The sequence below is a fragment of the Podarcis melisellensis genome (genome assembly GCF_964234715.1).
Source record: "Podarcis melisellensis genome assembly, chromosome: 2".
Lineage (NCBI taxonomy): Eukaryota > Metazoa > Chordata > Lepidosauria > Squamata > Lacertidae > Podarcis > Podarcis melisellensis.
The window spans coordinates 9,515,712-9,537,455 of record NC_138529.1 but is presented as its reverse complement, the minus strand read 5'-3'; positions in this window follow the sequence as shown (position 1 = coordinate 9,537,455).

The window sequence follows — 21,744 nt, the reverse complement described above, 5'->3', positions numbered from 1 at the left end:
TCTTGAAATTGGTAGTCAGTAGCAAAAAAGATAGTGCTGTGAGTTAAACCACAGAGCCTAGGACTTGCTGATCAGAAGGTCGGCGGTTCGAATCCCCGCGACGGGGTGAGCTCCCATTGCTCAGTCCCTGCTCCTGCCCACCTAGCAGTTCAAAACCACTTCAAAGTGCAAGTAGATAAATAGGTACCGCTCTGATGGGAAGGTAAACGGCGTTTCCATGCGCTTCTCTGGTTCGCCAGAAGCAGCTTAATAATGCTAGCCACATGACCCGGAAGCTGTATGCCGGCTCCCTCGGCCAATAAAGCGAGATGAGCACCGCAACCCCAGAGTCGGTCATGACTGGACCTAATGGTCAGGGGTCCTTTGCCTTTAGCAGATGGCCTCTGGCTGTGGAGGCAGAGCACAGCCATCACAGCTAGTACTAACTGAGAGCCCTCTCCACCATGAATGCATCTAATTCTCTTTTGAAGCCATCCAAGTTGGTGGCCATCACTGCCTCCTCTTGGAAGCAAGTTCCTGACTCTTCCACGAGTTCTAATGTTATGAGAAAGAGAGAGATAAAACTAATCTCTGTCCACTTTCTCTATGTCCTGCATAATTTTATAAACTTCTATCATGTCACCTCTTATTCACCCAACTCTACAGGAGCCTTTTTTTGACCAGAACTGTATTCCAAATGTGGTTGCACCATAGATTTGTATAAGCCCCAGCAAAATTTCAAGAAGCAAATGAAATTAGGGTGTGCCTATTTTGACCAGGATTGTAATCATACTGGGGCATTAGGGACGGGGTAGTACCTCTGGTGAGGGACACATTGTGTTCCTTCTGGGGTTGTTTGTCCACCTTTGGTCCCCAACCTGCTCTCAACTCTCACCTGTGGCTCCTAGAAGCTGTCAGCATGAGACAGCAGCCACACCCCAGGAATGGCTTCAACTAGCCGGCTAAACCAGGGGAGTATAACCAATTGGGTCTCAAACCCTTGGTAAGTTAGGGACTTCCCCTACATGCGAAGACAGGCTCCGAATGAGCAGACAAGACCAACAGGGTCCCAGGGTCAAGCAGATTGTTTCTGCACATGCCGTAGAAAGAAGTCAGAGGCAGATGGGGCTCTTCAACCTGGGAAGGTAGCCCATCTAGAAGGACAACTCTGATCCTAAACCTCCGCTGCCTTGCAGAATATCTTTGGGAGAAGAAAAGACTAAGGAGTAAACCCTACACAAATATGGTGTGGAGTCCCTTGCACGCCTCCTTCCAGCAACTCCTGCAGTCCAGCTTAACATATTGCTCTGCTTTCCTTTGGGCCACATCAGTGAGGCCAAGAGGGAGGTCTTGCTGTCTGGGAAGCCATATAACACCGGTCCTGAAAGACCTACATTGGCTCCCAGTACGTTTCCGAGCACAATCCAAAGTGTTGGTGCTGACCTTTAAGCCCCAAACAGCCTCATCCCAGTATACCTGAAGGAGCATCTCCACCCCCATCGTTCAGCCCGGATACTGAGGTCCAGCTCCAAAGGCCTTCTGGCGGTTCCATCACTGCGAGAAGTGAGGTTACAAGAAACCAGGCAGAAGGTCTTCTTGGTGGTGGCGCCTGCCCTGTGGAACACCTTCCCACCAGATGTCAAGGAAATAAACAACTATCTGACTTTTAGAAGACATCTGGAGGCAGCCCTGTTTAGGGAAGCTTTTAATGTCTGGTGTTTAATCGTGTTTTTAATATCATGTTGGGAGCCGCCCAGAGTGGCTGGCAGATGGGCAGGGTATAAATAATAAATTATTATTACTCCATATACACTGCCCAGGCTTGTGCCAAAGGGAGGTCATTTCAGTGCTGCTAATGCAGTGGTTTGACTTCACCCCCGAGGGGGTCTCTCGAAACAGGTCTGCAACAACAATCATATAGAAACAAGCCTTCTGATAGGGTCTGGGGGCAATAGGTGTCATCCTCTGGTCGGGAAAGGCCACAGCTCAGCGGAACAGCATCTCCTCTGGCACACAGAAGGTCCCAGGTTCAGGCAGAGCTGGAAAAGCCTCCCCGTCTGAAATCCCGAAGAGCCAAGTGTAAATGCTGAGCTTGATGGACCAACAGCCTGGCTCAGTAGAAGGCAGCATCTGACATTCCAATAAAAAATATTAACTATTCTGCTGGAAGGGCATCGTAGTCTGTGGGCTCATACCACACATCTGTTGCTGTACCAGAGCAGAGTCGTTGGGTGAGGCATAAGACTTTGCAGAAGTAGGTCTCAGGGAGGGGTGCTTTTCTGCCTCCAACCTGTCTCCCTGTCATTAAGAAAAGAAATCAGGAGGGAATAGCTATCATTTTGAAGTTTTGCTTCAGGTGCGAAAGCATCTAAGCTCTCCTTAGCCTGAAGTCTGCTTTCAGTGCTAGGTTTCTGTAAGCAGTGCCCTCAGCTGGTACAGACGGAGGACTGCCCAGGAACCATGAGCAGCTGAAAGACTCACTGAGCTAAGTTTTGGAAGAGATGCCATAGTGATGTCAGTCCGAACTCACATTCCATTCTGCTGTTCCAGTGTTCCGGAGACAAGTGGTGAAGGCGGATTACAAGTTATGGAAACAGGCTACAGGTGCATTCAGGAGACAGCCCTGGGTCTTTTACACTGTGTCCCAGATCTTTCCACACATAACACTTTAAAAAAAAAAGCACAGTGCCACTGAGAACCCAGCCACCTACCATCTTAGCTTCCCCAGAGATCCAAATTTGCATCTCTACATATAAATCAGCATATGCAAATTTTCTGCAAGTCTGTCATGGGCCTATGTACCGAGCCCTCTAAGTAGCAATGCCTCTGGGTGCCTTCAGGGTGGGAAACCACCAAGGGTTAAAGAGAGGAGCCACTAGAGCAGGTGTGGAGGACCTGTGGCCTTCCAGATATTGAAGGATTACAATTCCCATCATGCAGTTCTGATCATTGGCCATGCCTCCCTGCGGCTGGTTGGAGTTATAGTTCAACAAATATCTGGAGGCCCACAGGTTCCAGTGTTTATATATCTGAAGGAGCGTCTCCACCCCCATCGTTCAGCCTGGACACTGAGGTCCAGCACCGAGGGCCTTCTGGCGGTTCCCTCACTGCGAGAAGCCAAGTTACAGGAAACCAGGCAGAGGGCCTTCTCGGTAGTGGCGCCCGCCCTGTGGAACGCCCTCCCACCAGATGTCAAAGAGAACAACAACTACCAGACTTTTAGACAACATCTGAAGGCAGCCCTGTTTAGGGAAGCTTTTAATGTTTGATGTATCACAGTATTTTAATATATATTTTTTTGAAGCCGCCCAGTGTGGCTGGGGAAGCCCAGCCAGATCGACGGGGTATAAATAATAAATTATTATAAATTATTATCATTATTTCTCAAACTTGGGTCTCCAGCTGATGTTGACTGCCACTGGCATCAGATCTAGCTAGCAAGACCAGTGGTCAGGGATGATGGGAGCTTTGGTCCTACAACAACTGGGACCCGGGTTAGCCATTCCTGTACTGGAAGGATTTTGCCCAGAAACCTAGAACGTTCCCCACCCAGAAGAATATTTTCTCGAACATGTCGCCAAGTGATTCTCTCACCACCGAGTAACCACAACTACGGTTGCCAGACTGCAGCTCAGAGTTATGTGCTGTGCTTTTAAATTCACCATTGCAATGGGAGACAAGATAGCCACAGCTTCTCCTGCCCTTCACCTGCCCATTATTCCTCCCCTAGTCTTCTTGTGTGGCCTCTTGCCTAGCTGCACAACCAGCGTCCTGCTCACTATGGCGGGTGGGGAGCAACGGGAGGAAGAAGGCATGGGTGCTTGTCTCCAACCACACTGGGAAAGGCAGACGTACAACACAAATCTCTGAGTTACACCTTGGCAAACCTAATCCTTGGCTTCCATGGCAGTTGGATTCACCTCTTAATTTAGAAATTCAGCCTTGCAAACCCACAGTCCCATGGAGAGGGTGATTTGATGCTTGAGAGACTGGGGCAAGGCACCTGAGTGTCTCTTCCAGCCCTGCCACTGAACTTCAGGGCTCCTCAAAGACAACCTGTTTATATGAAGCATTTGTCCTGATTTGTTTGCACAAAGCTTACATGAAGGCCAGACTACAACCTTGGGAAGATTGGGCCTGTTTCATTTGCAAGGCAGTTCTATGGCAATGAGCACTCATCCTGATTTGCTGTGGGACAGTGTGGTATTTACACGTCTTCCCATCAAACACTTGTTTACATCACACTTTTATGTGCGTTCCCCCATCACTTTCCTAACCTATAATGCAGCAGGAATGGGTAGGAACAAAAACCCAATGGAAGAACGGTGGGAAGTATTACATTTGATGTTAATTTGTTAAAAATTGGTGAAACTTAATAAAGAATTAATTGAACACAGAGAGAGAGATGCTATGTTAGGGTGACAGAGCACTTTCACTGCACAAACTTAAATTTCCAGTATGTGCTTGAACAGAATACCGACAGTCCAGAGGCACTTTCAGAAACCGCTAGAAAAGTTATTTTCTTTGTGGCCAGTAGCGCAGTTAGATAATTTTAGACTCTAGACCAGACTTACTTCAAAATGTGGTAAGCCAACTCTGCTGCATTTCGGGCCCAGGACTCTGCCCCAAAGTCCTGTCCTGAAGGCACTATAGCTCTTGGCTACCATTTGTTCCCTCCATTTCCTGTGGGGAAGAGATTATGGCTTTGCATGGCTGTGTGTAGCATTGTATCTTAATGGAGCCTCAAAGAAAAATCACCTCTACTTTCCTTTCGGCAGCAATGGTTTTTGAGTCAGACCTCCTAACAGATGGGAGTCAACAACTGTATCCTATTGATAATTGCCATATTTTCCTCAGATCTCTTAAATGCTAATGCAGTACGATCTTCTTTTGCAGCTGAGGGGAAGGCACACAAAAAAACAAAACTAACCCACCCACCCCCGCAGTTCTTCTTAAGAGTCTTGGATGGCACTCAAGAAGGCTTTCTCTCAGTCTTGAGCTGGGTACAGATTACCACTCATTCTGGCTACAGTGCTAACCCACCGCTAGTATGACGCTAGCCACAATCTCTCTCTGTCCTGTAGTTTCTTGACAAATACTCCTGTTTGATACTTTCCCCCTCAAACCAGCTTCCATCTGATTTGAAAAACTAAGGTGAGGTGTGTACACACCATACATTAAAAACACGACCCTTTCCCTCAGAATCCTAGGAACTAGGTAGTTTAATAAACAACAACAATACAGTTGTACCTTGGAAGTCAAACACAGTGGCGTAGCGTGGGGGGTGCAGGGGGGCCAGCTGCACCGGGTGCAACATCTGGGGGTTAGGGTTAGGGGGCACAAATCCACGGGTTAGGGGGCGCAAATTACCTGCCTTGCCCCGGGTGCTGACAACCCACGCTACGCCACTGGTCAAACAGCTTAGTTCTTAAACGTTTTGACTCCAAACACTTCAAACCCGGAAATGACTGTTCCGGTTTGCGAACTATTTTTGGAAGCCGAACGTCCGACGGGGCGTCCACGGCTTCCGAATGGCTGCAGGAGGTTCCTGCAGCTAATCAGAAGCTGTGCTTTGGTTTTCGAACGTTTTGGAAGTTGAAAAGACTTCCGGAACAGATTCAATTCAACTTCCAAGGTACAACCACTGGCGGACCAAGGTGGGGGCAGGGGGAGCGGTCCATCCCGGGGGGGGGGTTGACATCGCGGCCGCCCCTGCTGCCACCCCCTGGGACGTGTGCAGCTTGCTGCGCACCCTCCCAACACATGCCACGCCCCCTTGGATGTGACCTACATCCCAGTGCTGGCGCATGCAGCCCCGCCATTGGGTACGACTGTAATAATAAGATGCCACCCGTCTGACTGGATTGTATACCCTCCAACATTTCTCCTATGAAAACAGGGACCTTCTGCTCTGTAACAGGAATAAAACTTTCAGGAATCTCTGGCGGTGTGAAGAGAGATGCAGTAAGGCTTCATGATGGATGGCCAGCTGGGGACAAATCAAGTGTGCTCCTTTTACAGTAGTCCAGACATGAGGTCGTTGTTATCACAGGCCTGAGGGCCAAAGGATCAGAACCTCAATTCAGCACACAGCTTGATTTATTATGGCAAAGGGAGGGATATATATGCCTTGCCTTGGCTGAGAAACTGATTGGATATGATGGGTTGATGTTCGTCTTTTCACTTAGAATCCCTCCTTTTCTTACCCCTTCCTGCCCCCTTGAGGCACGGAAGAGCCATAACATTGGTAAGCTAAGCTCAGAAAACCACAGCCACAGAGGTTCTACTTATACATTAAGGCATGTAATAAATTGATATGTACTAAAAAATACAGCAAGTGATTGGCAATAACTGACAATGTAGGAGAAACACTTTCCTATCCTCAAAGCACTTATTGCATTTTCCTCATCCTCAAAGCACATTACAAAGGTATCAGCGATACCTCACAGCAATCTGGCGAGGTAGGCTGGTGTCATTACCTTCTGGGGGAGGGAGAGCTGTATTTTTAGAAAGTTCACTGCTATTCAGCTCTTAAAGGCAGCGGGGCCTTGCAGGAAGAGGGGAGGCTGCCAATATTATTCCCCAAAAGTGTTCCAGTTACTCCAACCTGTATCAGCAGAAACCTCAGTCATTGGGGCAAAATCCCAACAGGTGGAAGCTCTGCACAGAATGAGTGAGACATTTGGTTCTTTGCTGGTCTTTACCTCTGAGATTGGGTCTCACTCCAGATGCCATTTCCGTCCCTTGCTGCCACCTTTGTCAGCTGCCAGCTGCTTCCGTTTCCTCTCACAGACCACCAAACATCCCGGTGCTAACCCCAAAAATACAAACAACAACAACAAGGGAATAGAGATGAATTCAATATGATTGCAGAGGCCTGTGCACGAAGGAGCAAAACAAAACTTGTGTTATCGCAGATAACACAATCTGATAACCACTGTTGGGAGTGCTCTGCGGGTTCAAAGTGCTTCGTACGTGACATGCTACATCTGTTGAAATACCCTGCGCTATTTAAAAGTGCAGGAGACTCTTTTGCATCTAACCACCCTGTGCTTCATATACATTATCTCACTAATCTTTTCTTTAAGCTTATAACACAGGTCATGAGAACATAAGAGAGCAGCCCTGCTGCTTCAGATAAGTGGTCCATCTGGTATAGCATCCTCCTTGAAAGAGCCCTCAAGCAGGGCTCGAAGGCAATTGTTGCCTGTTATTGCTCCAGCTCCTGCCTCCACCAGCTGCTGTTATTCCACAGCATCCGGCCTCTGAATTTGGAAGAAGGTTGCATCCAGCCATCATGATTAGCACCCATTGCCCCAGGTTGGCAAGTTAACTCTGGAGTTGTTGAATATAACACAAAGTATGGTCCCAGCTCCTGCCAACCTAGCAGTTCCAAAGCACGTCAAAGTGCAAATAGATAAATAGCTACCACTCCGGCGGGAAGGTAAATGGTGTTTCTGTGCGCTGCTCTGGTTCGCCAGAAGTGGCTTTGTCATGCTGACCACATGACCCAGAAGCTGTACGCTGGCTCTCTCGGCCAATAAAGCGAGATGAGTGCCGCAACCCCAGAGTCGGTCACGACTGGACTTAACTGTCAGGGGTCCTTTACCTTTTTTTATGCCAACTTAGCATGTGCAAATTGCATAAAATGTGGCAAGATATTACATAGCCACTATGGCTAGTAGGCATTGATAGCCTGATTCCCCCAAGGGGTTTGTCTAATCTGTTTAAAAATCCACTCAAGTTGGCAGTATTATTATTATTATTATTATTATTATTATTACATTTACCAGTCATACAAAAGAAAACGTTTCAAAGCAACATGGCAGGATAGAACACAAGAAATAACAGCATTTGAAAACCAGAAAAAAGTAGAGCAATGAACAATACAAAATACATAAAATGCTCAGTCAGTAAAATATTAAGGAGTCCTACTCACCTCACTAAACGATGAGCGTCACCATAGGAGACAACTTAATGAAAAGGTCTTAGCCTGGCACCAAAGAACTGACAAGGTGGGTGCCAGGCCTGCATCCCTAAGGGCAAGCCCACTGCAGATGCAGGGGCCACCACTGAAAAGGCTCTTTCTCACCACACTACATCACTGCACTACATTTTGGGTACGTTATGGAATTTTGTGTGAGGAAATTCCATCATTTAACTGTACACTATTTAGTGTTGCCAGCTTTTCAACTGGCCTCTGTAGCTGTGTTTGCAAGGGCAGCGGGTCATATCAACAAGCTGTGAAATGTTTCCTCTGCTAAATCCTACTGAACATGCCTCTTTTGAAGGTGCATCTACAAGCCTGGTTGGAAAGTTAATGGCCCTACTTTCAGTTTTTGTGCTTTCTACTATACAGACCTGCTCTGCGGTTAAGATATGCTGTGGAGGTTCTGCTAGATCTGCCAACCTCAATGGAGACCTGCTATACAGCAATAATAGAATCATAGAATTGTAGAGCTGGAAGGCACTCCAAGGGTCATTTAGGGAAATAAGGATATGTTTTGGATAATATGTCTGGTTATAACTTTGAATTAAAAAAAAAAACAAAACAAAACAAAAAAACCTCCAAGGAAGGAGAGTCCACCGCCTCATGTAGGATTCTGCTCCACTGTTGAACAGCTCTTACTGTCAGAAAGTTCAGTGGTGGTTTCCCATCTCTGGAACTCCCTCCCCTCTGAGATATCGCTGCCACGCACTCATTAATCCTTTTGACACCAGCTGAAGACCATAGTATTCACCCTGGCTTTTGCTGGACTATAGCACCAGCGTTGATGTTTATTTTAGTAGACTGGTAGCAACTACCTGCCTTGTTTACAGTACGTGTATCTGGGTTTGTTTGTCACCAGCTTTGGAATTGCATTTGCAAGGAACAGGGACCACTGACCATTAGGTCCAGACGTGGCCGACTCTGGGGTTGCGGCGCTCATCTCGCTTTATTGGCCGAGGGAGCCGGTGTACAGCTTCCGAGTCATGTGGCCAGCATTATTAAGCCGCTTCTGGAGAACCAGAGCAGCGCACGGAAACGCCGTTTACCTTCCCGCCGTTTACCTTTCAAACTGCTAAGTTGGCAGGAGCAGGGACCGAACAACGGGAACTCACCTCCGTCGCAGGGATTCGAACCACTAACTGTCCTAGGCTCTGTGGTTTAACCCACAGCGCCACCCGCGTCCTTAACAGCTAGTTAGAGATGCTTTAATGAGTTAATGTAAGTATCATCCTGATCTGAACTTCCCACTACTTAAGGAGGGGAGGATGTGTGAAAATGCGCATACTTCAAGCACATGCCAAACTCAGCACAGATCCCATCTGCTCAACTCCCTTATTCAACACAGCAATTCAGTTGTGGGAATTGACCTTGACTCTTCGTCCTCCACAGTTTTGGGGCTGGTCTCCAACTCCCGACAGTCCCAGCCAGCATGGCCAATGGCCAGGGATGGCAACAGCTGTAGCCCAATACATCTGGAGGGCACAAGGTTGGCTACCCTTGTTCTAAATGAAAGTGGCTTCCAGGAAGGATTACCGCCACCACACACACCCCATATCTCTTCTTCAATAGGCATTGCCCATATGTTTAATCAAAGTTTTGCTTGACAATGGAAACAAATGAAGGAATCAATGTGCCAATACTACCAACTGTTTAAAGCGCAGCCGACACACGTTTAAATCACGTTGTTGTTGTTGTTGTTGTTGTTGTTTAGTCGTAACCGACTCTTCGTGACCCCATGGACCAGAGCACACCAGGAACTCCTATCTTCCACTGCCTCCCACAGTTTAGTCAAACTCATGCTGGTAGCTTCGAGAACACTGTCCAACCATCTCCTCCTCTATCGTCCCCTTCTCCTTGTGCCCTCCATCTTTCCCAACATCAGGGTCTTTTCCAGGGAGTCTTCTCTTCTCATGAGGTGGCGAAAGTATTGGAGTCTCAGCTTCAGGATCTGTCTTTCCAGTGAGCACTCAGGGTACGTTTGATCTTCTTGCAGTCTATGGGACTCTCAAGAGTCTCCTCCAGCACCATAATTCAAAAGCATCAATTCTTCGGCAATCAGCCTTCTTTATGGTCCAGCTCTCACTTCCATACGTCACTACTGGGAAAACCATAGCTTTAACCATACGGACCTTTGTTGGCAAGGTGATGTCTCTGCTTTTTAAGATGCTTAAATCACATTTCTTCCCCCAGAGAATCCTGGGAACAGTAGTTGGTTAGGAATGCTGGGAATTGTGGTTTGGGGAGGGGGAAAGCTACAGTTGGCAGGATTTGAATGCACAGTGTGGTCTCAAACGAACAACAGCTGGAAGTCTCTGATGCAATGTCAATTTAAAAACAGCAACAGCAACTCTGCAATCGGTATTCTTTAGCCTTCGTAACAGACCATGCATTGGTAAAAATGCTGAGAAACAGATGTTCTTTGCACAGCCAAAGGATGCTGCTGAGATGGGGGGGGGGGAGAATTCTGCAGACTGACAGCCAGGTGGCTGGATGTAAAGGAGCGCAGGGATCTTGCACCTTTAATCACAGTGCAGTAGAGGGAATTTCAGCAAGCTCCCGCTTTTCTGCACCTGCCCGAATCCCCTTCTGCTTAACTGTTTCTGCATACTGGCTTCTTGAGCCACCTGACAACAGCTGAGCATTCCTGCAGTGGTGGCAGCAAAATGCACAGAAGAGCAGACCAAATACTCAAACTTTGGGCAAGCTGCCAGGATGGCACAGAGTTCAAAGTCAAGACATGGTCTCCTGCTCCATGTAGCATGTCAAGGGAAGACAGCAATCAGCTTCTTGTCACCTTGGGTGTTGATCTATACGAAACCACCCATCTTCTTCAAAGCTCTAGACAAAACAAGGCTACGTAGGTATGGTGCAGGCAGTAGAGACTGGTCTACCTGGGTTCATGGGGCACTGTGCCACAAAGCTCAGCCAGCCCCCCCCCCAGCCTAACTCCTTATTCACAATCAGTTCAAGGAGTAGCACTGGCTGTCAGCTTCCTTCATCCTCCTTAGTCTCAGAACTGCTCTTGTAGAACTCAAGAGGGAGGAGGCAAAACTAGAACCAGCTGTGGTGGACATGCCCCAAAGTAAAAGACTTCTGGGAAAGGATTTATAATGAATTGAAAAAAGTGTTGAAAAACACATTTCTTTAAAAACCAGAAGCCTTTTTACTTGGTATAGTGGGGGGGGGGGGTTTGAAATCCCCAAAAAGGATGTTGCTTTTTTTCTGTATGCCACAACAGCTGCGATAATATTGTTAGCGAAGAATCGGAAGAAACAAGATTTACCAACTATCGAAGAATGGCAGATGAAGATGATGGACATTATGGAACAGGCCGAACTGACCGGGAGACTCTGAGACCAGAGAGAAGAGACGGTGGAAGAAGACTGGAAGAAGTTTAAGGAATATTTGAAAAAAATATGTTAATATTTAAATCTTAGAATAGCTTTGGAAGTGGATATAGGCTGTAGGGTTAGAAGATAGGGTATTTTAATATAGTATTATTTGTAAGTGATAAAATGTGAAGTTATTTTAAGTGTGATTAAGAAAAAAAAGATGGTTATAAATTATGATATATGGAAACTGCTAAAGATGAAAATCAGATAGGTGAGACTTGGGGAAGCCCACTTAACAATGTTTAGAAAAATAAGGATATGGCAAGAATTTGTTTGTATTGTTTGTCTTTTCTGTTTGTGTTTTTTATTTGTGTTATAAAATGAATTAAAAAATGGGGGGGGGGGGCTAGAACCAGCTGGCTCTGCCTGTCTTCGGCTCTCTGGCGCCACTTACTGTTGGCATCTCATCCTTTTGCCCTACCAGATCCAATGAGCACCAGCTGCCATTGGATGCAAGGGGTCCACAGTGGGATCTGCCAGGGCTTTCATTTGCAATGAACAGATGCCCAGCCGGGAAAAAGGCTTTGGGGGGCGGAGAGCTGGGCAGAGGTAACTGGCAAACGTCTTAACACCCCATTTCCTGCTAACGTGGAAACTTGCCCCTTTCTTTCTGTGCCTGAGGAAGCTCTGTGTTTAAGCTCAGAGCTGCTGCTGCTGTCATGTCTGGTTTGGCCCTGGCACTCGTCTGTCTCAATGGCAAACCGGGAAATGTCACAGGCTGCGCAGCAAAGAACATAATCCACAATTTTTTATTAATGAGGCCTAAAGGGACAGCTTGGTGGAGAGCCGGTTCCTGTCTTTAGCTCTTACACCAGACATTCGTCTTTCAGAGCTGGAGCTGCAAGTATGACCTCAATTATTCATCGGCGACACGCACGGTGATCCCTTATGATGTGCTACCTATAAGTCTTCTCCTTCTTTGCCGATCACTTGTAGCTGAGTAAGATTGTCTTCCATAAACACGGTTTTAACAGTGAGTCCGTAAGTGACTGTGGAGGCCAATTCTGGATCCACACGTCCTTCTACAGTGGGGACATTGGTTTCCAAGGCGGGGGTTGATCACAGTGTGGATTTGCCAAGCGTGCCTTCCCCCTAGCATGTTTCTCCCATGTGTCCTGAGTTCAAGTGTCTTCAAAGTCCATGACACCTTTGGTAATGGCTGTTCTCCAACTGGAGTGCTTGCAGGCCAGTGTTTCCCAGTTGTCAGCGTTTGTTGTTGTTGTTGTTTAGTCGTTTAGTCGTGTCCGACTCTTCGTGACCCCGTGGACCAGAGCACGCCAGGCACTCCTGTCTTCCACTGCCTCCCGCAGTTTGGTCAAACTCAGGCTGGTAGCTTCAAGAACACTGTCCAACCATCTCGTCCTCTGTCGTCCCCTTCTCCTTGTGCCCTCCATCTTTCCCAACATCAGGATCTTTTCCAGGGAGTCTTCTCTTCTCATGAGGTGGCCAAAGTATTGGTGTCTCAGCTTCAGGATCTGTCCTTCCAGTGAGCACTTAGGGCTGATTTCCTTAAGAATGGATAGGTTTGTTCTTCTTGCAGTCCACGGGACTCTCAAGAGTCTCCTCCAGCACCATAATTCAAAACTACATTTTTTTTAGATTTGCCTTATACCTATAAGTAATGGCACTAAGAAAACAGGGCTGCACTTTGACACACTACCTTTTACATCAAACTTCCCAGGGCTCCTCGATGCAAATAGTTGAATGGGGTTCTTCCAAACCTGACGGCACGCAGCACAGTGTGTCAACGCAAGTCCTCAGTGACCGCTGTAGTTTTGCATCTCTCTTGTAAAGCTCAAGTTCGAGAAATCAGCTGCAGAGTGAGATGCAAACATTACAAGTGACGAAAATGTTAAGCAAAGAGCAGCTGCCAGACTTCTGTGTTCAAAAAAGACACAACAACATTAAAAAGGCAAGTTAACAATGTGATGGTGTGACACTGTTGGGAAGATTTTTAACTAGCATTCATAGTTTTGGCTATTCTGTGATGCTCTTCAAGGAGTAGCTTGAAAAGAAAAAAGCACCCACAATTTGAGAAATGTCACATTATCTCCATTGCTCCTTCGAATACTGAACTTGGGTGGGGTGTGCCGATGGCTTTGTAGCAAAAATGGCAGCACCCCAAAACAAGAGGGAGGTATCTGTGAACTAGGGTGAAGCCCAAGATTTGTAGAAATACTGTACAGCAATTAAATTCAGGACCCCCCAACTGTTATTATTTATTAAGCATTTGTAATTCTGCTGGTATATAAATAATAAACTAGGTTCCTGTCATAGCAGCTTACAGGCAGTTCCCAAGATACTTTGTGCATGCTTTAAATGTATGGTGTGTCACTGAGCACAGTGGGGCTTGCTGCTGTGAAAATGTGTGCCGGATCAGGCCACACAGTGGCGTAGCGTGGGGGGCGCAGGGGGGGCGGGCAGCACCGGGCGCAACATCTGGGGGTTAGGGTTAGGGGGCGCAAATCCACGGGTTAGGGGGCGCAAATTACTTGCCTTGCCCCGGGTGCTGACAAGACAGTGAGACAGAAAGATCCTGGAAGGAAACGGAAAGCAAATACTGCATGATCTCTAAACAGGATCAATTGGCACAATCTTCTCCTCTTGTTAATAATGACTGGAGGTTAGCGGAGGAGACAGTCAGGCCCACGTGTTCCCTACTGAAAGCTGGAAGGCATAAGGCATGGCATAAGGCAAGGACTTTGGGTACAATATACAGTTAAAAGAATGGGGGGAACTGTGGAAGGAAGGATTAAAATTTACAGCATGCAATGTTTTGAAACAAAATGTGATGAAAATTATGTATAGATGGTATATTACACCAGTGAAATTAGCCAAAATGTATAAACTCAGTAATAAATGTTGAAAATGTAAAGAAAAAGAAGGATCTTTTTATCACATGTGGTGGGAATGTAAGAAAGTGAAAAGCTTCTGGGAAATGATATATAATGAGATGAAAAAGATGTTGAAATATACGTTTATAAAAAAAAACCCAGAAGCATTTTTATTTGGCATTGTAGGGGAGGATATTAACAGACAGGATAGTCAATTGTTTTTATATGCAATAATGGCCGCAATAATATTATTGGCACAGAAATGGGAACAAGAAGAATTACCAATGAAAGAAGAATGGCAGACGAAATTAATGGACTATGCAGAATTAGATAAGCTGACAGGAAGGATCTGAAACCGGTGGGACCAGAGATTCTCTCTCAGAGGACTGGAGTAAATATTTGAACTATTTGAAAAGCAGTTGTAATAAACAGATTACGCTAGTAGGGTTGCAATAAGTTTTGTAAAGAGGATTATGCGAAATATTGCAGAGAAGATTATGAAGAGAGTTATTAGTTAAGGACAATTAAAAGTAATAGAGGAATTAAGAAATGTAGATTAAGTGATAGATTGAAAAATCTTCAGATGCGGTTGATGGAAGTCCAAAATATTGTATAAGATAAGAAAGTATGTTATATGATTTTTGGAAATTATTTGTAAAAATCAATAATTATTTATTTATTTTAAAAAAGGAAGGCATAAGGCATGGCTGCAGGTATGGGAAACCTGTGGCACTCACTCCCTGAGCATTGGCCATGCAGGCTGGGGTTAAAGAGGGCTGGGAAAACTTCCAAGAGGCCATACGGAAATGGTGGTCAGAGGCAAAATTGGGCAGAGCAACAGATGCAAGTTTTGCTTTTGTACATGTGGGCGGTTTTAGGGTAGCGTGACTAGTGAGGCCGCACTGGGCGTCGCACTGCAAGGAGTGCTGAAGCAATGCTGTAAAATGGAATGCAAGAGGCGGCGGAGGCGGGGGACGGGAAACAGACCAAATTTTAGCATCTCATGGGGCACTACTGAAATTTGAGAGCCCCAAGTCTGCCACTGCTAGCTTCCACACACCTCTTTTCTGCACTCTTTTCTGCAAGAGCCACATCCTTTAAAGCCCTATACGGCCTAGGCCCCTCGTACCTACAGGACCGCCTCTCCTGGTATGCCCCACAGAGAAACTTACGTTCTTCAAATAAAAACATCTTGAAGGTCCCAAGCCACAGAGAAGTTAGGCTGGCCTCAACTAGAGCCAGGGCTTTTTCGGCTGTGGCTCCGACCTGGTGGAATGCTCTGTCCCAAGAGACTAGGGCCCTGCGGGACCTGACATCTTTCTGCAGGGCCTGCAAGACAGAGCTGTTCCACCAGGCCTTTGGCCAGGGCACAGCCTGACTCCCTCCCTCGGCAATCTTCACGGAGCTCTGGCCCAATGGTGGCCAGTGGCTTGAATTTAATTAATTTTATAATGAATGATTTTAGAATGTTGTTTGTGCTGTACTTTTGTACTGTTTTATTGTTGTTAGCCACACTGAGCCCGGCTTCGGCTGGGGAGGGCGGGATACAAATAAAAATTATTATTATTATTATTATTATTATTATTATTATTATTATCCTCAGAATGCAGAGACAGAGAGGGGTGTGGCCTGAGAAGAGGGGGCGTGGCCTGAGCATTGGCCAGCACCCATCTCCCAGGTCTGCAATTTCCCACCACTCTGCTAGAGACAAGGTACACAATGGAGCTTTATATGTGAAGGTTGCTGCAACTGCAGCTGCTGCCAAGTTCTCCGGATCTGCCATTAGGCAGAGTAAGGTGGTTGTTTCAGGCTGCTGATTTGGGGTGTCACGAAAAGACAGCAGTTTATTATTGTTGTGCCTTTACCATCAGGGATGTGGAGATGCATGTGAGATTTTCTGCCTCGGGTACCAAAATAACTTGGCAGACCTTTCACTGATATACCGTATTTTTTGCTCTATAAGACTCACTTTTCCCCTCCTAAAAAGTAAGGGGAAATGTGTGTGCGTCTTATGGAGTGAATGCAGGCTGCGCAGCTATCCCAGAAGCCAGAACAGCAAGAGGGATTGCTGCTTTCGCTGCACAGCGATCCCTCTTGCTGTTCTGGCTTCTGAGATTCAGAATATTTTTTTCTTGTTTTCCTCCTCCAAAAACTAGGTGCGTCTTGTGGTCTGGTGCGTCTTATAGAGCGAAAAATACGGTACATTTTGACCGGAGAGAGAAGCATCAAATGCTGCTTTCCACCTTAGGCAGCGAAATGTCTCGCGCTGGCCCTGAAGGGAGGGAGGGATGAGCAGGGAGCGTTGATGCGTTCCTCCAGGCTACTCCTCTAGAGTTCTAATAATCGGCCGCTAGATGTCAGGTTGATAGGAGGAGGAGAGAGGCACGCTGTCCGGCAACAGGAGGCAGGCAGCCAATCACTTTCCGTCCTGGAGAAAACTGCTTCCCTGCTGGTTCTGTGCAGCCATCAGGAACCGGCTGTCGTCAGGCAAACCACATCTGTGCAGCAAAAGGAATCAAACCTGTAATGCAGGGTTAGAAAGGGGGGGGAGAGAGAGAGAGATTAATGGCAGCATGTAGAACTGAATGCAGAAAGCTGCAAAATGCATCTCTTTTTGATGCACGACATCCAAACAATATCTAATGAGGGCAAAACAAGCTTTTCGGGAGATGGGGCTGCTACCCCAGACACAGTTACCTGGGTGCTGAATTCAGTGGGATTTATTTCTGAGTAGGCATAAAAAAGATTGCCGGAAAAGAACCCCTCAATACACACAGGACTATTTGTGGCACATGATAAATGTGTCTATAAGGCATAAGCTTCAGGTCTAACCTCATAGCGACACGCTGTGCCATTTCAGCTTCCCCTCTGTACAGAAAAACTGAAAATCCGAAGAACCTCCTTATATGAAAGCTGTAGTGATTTCATTCTTTTCTATTCCCTCACCAACTAGTAAAGTGAGCTAATCTGGAATTTTGCATTAATGTGAATAAATAGCCTACATTATCACTGTATGGCTGCAATCGCCTCTCCTCTTGCCTGCTAAGAAACCCCCAAGTGTCAGTTGTGGGGGGGGGATGGGGACTCATAGCTGTCAACTTTTCCCTTTTCTTGCGACGAATCCTATTCGGAATAAGGGAATTTCCCTTAAAAAAAGGAAAAAGTTGACAGGTATGGGGGGGATTTTGGGGTGGGTAACAGAAAATAATTCTTCACTTTGGAACACAGCTGTGGCCTTAAAGCAGAGGCTTTCATCCTTTTTGGGTCCATGACTCTCTTAACCAACTACCGTATTTTTCGCTCTATAAGACGCACCAGACCACAAGACGCACCTAGTTTTTGGAGGAGGAAGAGTGGCCAAAACCCAGACAATGCAATCAGGTAACTTGCCAGACAGGAGGCAAACAACGCACTCAGATTTCTGTTGTAGACCACCTTTTCTGTGATGTAGGTATGATGTATCTGGGGGGTGGTCTTGGGCTACACCCTTTCTGTGATGTATGTATGATGTTTCTGGGGGTGGTCTTGGACTCCAGGGCAGGCAATTTAAAATGTCTATATAAGGGCGGGCACACCTTTGTTCTGGGTCCTCCTCCTCTCTCCTGCGTGTGGGGGAGCACCCTGTTGCAACAGCGTTAATAAAGATCAGGCTTACTAGCTGCTTTGCTTCTCAATATTCTCTGGTTGGTCTCTGTTGTTTTCTCCTACCAATAGAGAACCTACAAAAGGACTCTATATGGTCTCTTAGGTAAAGGTAAAGGGACCCCTGACCATTAGGTCCAGTCGTGACTGACTCTGGGGTTGTGGTGCTCATCTCGCTTTATTGGCCAAGGGAGCCAACGTACAGCTTCCGGGTCATGTGGCCAGCATGACTAAGCCGTTTCTGGTGAACCAGAGCAGCGCACGGAAATGCCGTTTACTTTCCCACCAGAGCAGTACCTATTTATCTACATGCACTTTGAGGTGCTTTCGAACTGCTAGGTTGCCAGGAGCAGGGACCGAGCAATGGGAGCTCACCCCATCACAGGGATTCGAACCGCCAACCTTCTGATCGGCAAGTCCTAGGCTCTGTGGTTTAACCCACAGCGCCACCCGTGTCCCTATATGGGCTCTTGGGTACTCCATAAGGGAAAAGGATTTCCCCCCCCTTATATCACTAGCAAGAGTGCTCTGGTTGAAGGTGCAAGCCAACAACCAGCCAACCCCACCTTCCTCCACGATGCTATAAGCTGCTATGCAGCTGAAGAGGGACATTTCACTCTCTCCCCCTTTCCACATTTTTCCCCCACAGATGACACACTCTAAATTCTGTAGCTAATGAACATGCTCAATTTTTTTACTCGACTGGTGCTCTTGTCTTGTCTCTTTCTCTTTCCCTCTCTCTTTTTGCCCTCTTAGAATTCTACAAATAACTATTGTGTACTTCTGCAATCCTTGCTGTTTCTGACCATATCAATCTTTACCCCACCACCTGCAGATGGCAGCAGGGAGTGATCAGCTTGGTAGTGGGTAAGGCTCCCCAGGGACTGGCATGCTGCAGACAGAGTGGTTGAGAGGGCCACATGTGACCCATGGATTGCCCACCTGAGCACCTGGACACCTTGATTGGCTGTGGATATTTCCTAAGCTAGCAATTCATGCACACGGGTGAGATAGGAAGGAACATAAGAAGCTAGCTTATACCAAGTCAGACCATTGGTCCTGGTAGCTCAGTGCTGTCTACACAGACTGGGAGTGGCTCACCAGAGTTTCAAGCAGGACTCTCAGCCAGTTCTACCAGGTGTTGCCAAGCATTGATCGTGGGACCTTCTGCATACGAAACATGATGTTCTTCCACTGAACCACACCTTCCTCAACAATCTCAGGTGGTGCTTGCGAGCTAGCAGGGTGGGTAAATGATAAATGGACCCCTGACCATTAGGTCCAGTCGTGGCCGACTCTGAGGTTGCGGCGCTCATCTCGCTTTATTGGCCGAGGGAGCCGGCATACAGCTTCCGGGTCATGTGGCCAGCATGACTAAGCTGCTTCTGGTGAACCAGAGCAGCGCACGGAAAAGCCGTTTACCTTCCCGCCAGAGTGGTACCTATTTATCTACTTGCACTTTGACGTGCTTTCTGCTAGGTTGGCAGGAGCAGGGACCGAGCAACGGGAGCTCACCCTGTCGTGGGGATTCAAACCGCTGATCTTCTGATCAGCAAGTCCTAGGCTCTGTGGTTTAACCCACAACACCACCCATGTCCCTTAGCAGGGTGGGTGGTTCTCCCTAAAAAAAGGGGGGGGAAGGAAAAAGGGTTTTTTAAGAAAATCCTTCCAAAATTTCACACCAGAGCAAAAAAGTGACAACATGGGAACAATGATCTACCAAGGGCAGGGCACAGAAAAACTGGGACAGACTTTTGTGAAAAGGAAGCGCTGGAGCAGATGGCAACTTTTGTAAACCGTTTTCTTTTCTTTTTTCCATTCCTCGATAAACATATTCTAATCTCTGAACTCCAAATTCCAACCAAGAGAAAAAGAGAGAGGGTTGACCAGTTTATGCCCAAGAACAGCTTCCCTGACAGAACGTGGGGAGAACTGATTTTCCAAAGCTTACAAGCTCACCATGAGCCTAGTTTTACTAGAATAGCAGAAGGAAAATGTGCAGTTCCTGGGAAAAACAAAAACAAAAAGTGGAAGATGAGGTGAGCATGGGGGGGGATCAGTTCCCCTTGTTATATTGCTTCTAAGGTCTTGTACATTTATAAACATTTACTTTACATATATAAGGCAAACACATACCTAAGTATATAAACCACGAGTCTGAAATAGTACAGAACAATCCTGAAGCCATTTTGACTGCCCCGAATTGACCTCAAATATTTCTCTTCAAAGAGGAAGGAAATGGGAAAAGCTTTCCAATTGTCTTTGGAATGCAGGGGCTTACACCTCCCTGTAAATACAGTCTGGCAAGCATCTGTTAAGCTGTTATGCGTAAAAGATTCAGGAACTATTTACCACCTCAAAGGAATGGCCAGGCTACCCAGAAAAGGCAATCAAATAAGGCATTATCAGGTATCCTGGCAGACAGGAGAGAAGCAACACAGCTCAAATTTCTGCTGGGGAACACCTCTTTCTGTGATGTATGTATGATGTTTTGGGGGGTGGTCTTGACGCAGGTGGCACTGCGGGTTAAACCACAGAGCCTAGGGCTTGCCGATCAGAAGGTCGGCAGTTTGGTCCCTGCTCCTGCCAACCTAGCAGCTCAAAAGCACATCAAAGTGCAAGTAGATAAATAGGTACCGCTCCAGCGGGAAGGTAAACGGCGTTTTCGTGCGCTGTTCTGGTTCGCCAGAAGCGGCTCAGTCATGCTGGCCACATGACCCGGAAGCTGTACACCGGCTCCCTTGGCCAGTAAAGCGAGATGAGCGCCACAACCCCAGTCATTTGCAACTGGACCTAATGGTCTGGGGTCCCTTTACCTTTTCCTTGAGCTACAGGGTAAGCAATTTCAAAAGTCTATATAAGAGCTTGCACACCAGTGTTCTGGGTTCCTCTCCTCCCTCCGTGTGGGAGGAGTAGGGGACCCTGTTGCAACAGTTTAATAAAGATCATGCTTACTAGCTGCTTTGCTTCTCAATACTCTCTGGTTGGACTCTGTTATTTTCTCCTACCGACAGAGCACCCACATAAGGACTCTATACGGGCTCTTGGATACCCCATAAGGCAGGGGTCAGCAAACCTTCTCAGCAGGTGGCCAGTCCACTGTCCCTCAAACCTTGTGGGGGGCCGTACTATTTTTTTTTTGGGGGGGGGGGGAATGAACGCATTCCTATGCCCCACATATAACCCAGAGATGCATTTTAAAGAAAAGCACACATTCTACTCATGTAAAAACACGCTGATTCCCGGACCATCCGTGGGCCGGATTTAGAAGGCAATTGGGCCGGATCTGGCCCCTGGGCCTTAGTTTACCTACCCATGCCATAAGGGATAAAGGAGCAGGGGTATTTTTTTTATAACACTCTCTAAGAAATATCTCTGTTGCAGCAGTTCCTTGGGCAGTGCAAGCAGTAGGGAGGTCATTTTCAAGATGGCATAGGATGGGGTTAATAAATAACTAGCAAAATGTCTGTCATTTTACCGGAGGTGTGTGGGTGTTTGTGTGTAGGTGGGTGGGTAGAAAGAGAACTTGCCTCTATTGCAGCATCTGAATTTCTGTGGTACACATATTTCCTGTCAACAAGGGAGGCCCAACAGGTCTGTCGGGCGGAGGTTTTGCCTTCAACAGTGTCCCCAAGTGCAGCATTTTACTTCTTGCATGGATGAAGACAAACCATTAACATAACTTATCATGGGCATATATTTTACTTCCATTGCCAGAGGAATCATACCAATTTTCTGGGAATCTCAAGTGGAGAGAGTGCTGTTAAGCTCAGGGCTGCTTTGGGCTTCCCAGTGGCATCTGCTTGGCTTAGTGGGAGAATGGGAAGTGGAACTAGATTAGTCTTTTGGCTTGATCTAGCAGGGATCATTTTATGTTCCTAATTTGGCAGTCAATTTAATGGGGTAC